Here is a 1,376-nt window from a genome sequence, read left to right on the forward strand (position 1 = left end):
TGCTTGCATTGTTTCTGACGAGAGGTCTGAAGAGAGCCTTATGGACTATTCTTTGAAAGTAACTTGACACTTTTCTCTTACCAGTTTCAGTAGCTTGTCTCTGTCTGTGGTTTTGGTCAGTCTGGCAAATAACATATATATATATATTTTAATAAAACCAGAATTTTATTGTCAAATTTCTTTTAACTATTCTTGAGTTTTCTCTTGGAGTTTTGGGCGTAATGCTCACACGGCTGGTGTGATTTTCAAGCTGTCATGTCTGGGACTCGAAACACATAGCCAGCCATGTCAGATCCAGTCTCCAACCTCCCACCACCTGCTGGCCCTAGACTAATCTATTACTGAAGAGAAACACTATTTTACAAACCCACATCAAAGCAGTGTTTATAACAGAAATAATTCTAGTTTGAGATGGAGAAAGAAAAATAGGAGGCACATAATTATATATATATGTTTGTAATAAAAGACATTTCTGTATCAAGAAAATGGGAAGACTAGTGGAGCTTGCAAAAAGTTTTCCACATAGATTTTAAAATAAACAACCGTCTTTACTTCATTCATTTTTAGTAAGCCCTGGTCCTCAAAGAGAATTAATCAAGTTCCTCAGGAAGTTATCTAAAATATTGAATAGTGACTAACTCTCTCATTAACAACAAAACAACAGCGAAATATTTTGATTTTGCAGGGGAAAGTCTTCTATAACCTGCAGGATGCAGAGGACGCTTTCCAAGAGTTTGCCAAATCCTGAAGCATGGGGTTTTTACACTGTAGTGCTTAAATAAATAGATGATAAAATATGAATAACAGTTAAGGAATTGAGTAAACATACTTATTTCTCATTGGAAAAAATGTGTTGATCATACTGGTTCCTGTTTGGTTTAATGAAGATGTCTTTGAGCCTAGTTATAATGATTAAAAATTTACTGTCTAAAACTGCAATTGGTTTTGCTCAAGTTAATATTAAGTATGCAAACAACCATGTAGAAGTTTTCTTTCCATCTTGAGGAAATTCTAGCAAATTTATAGTTTTCTCATAGTTGTTGTCATTATTGAAGGTTGAATTTTTTAAAACTCCTTTTATAAGAATTATTTATTTATTATCATTATTATTATTATATTATTTGATCAGAGAGAGAGAAACAGAGAGAGAAAAAGTGAGAAAGCAAGCCACCAGGTGCGGGACTCAAACCACCCAGAGGCCAAATGACCATGCCACCTGCTGGTCCTGGAGGTTAAATTTTGTCAAATACGTTTTTTTTAATTATATGATTTTATGGCGTTTTACCTTTAACTTTATATATAATATATATGTAATTGGCTTGAAACTGCAGGTATTTGTTGAGTATCTGTGTGTTCATGAAAGATTTGTGTAGTTT

This window comes from Tupaia chinensis, unplaced genomic scaffold (genome assembly GCF_000334495.1).
Source record: "Tupaia chinensis unplaced genomic scaffold, TupChi_1.0 Scaffold150006_1, whole genome shotgun sequence".
Lineage (NCBI taxonomy): Eukaryota > Metazoa > Chordata > Mammalia > Scandentia > Tupaiidae > Tupaia > Tupaia belangeri.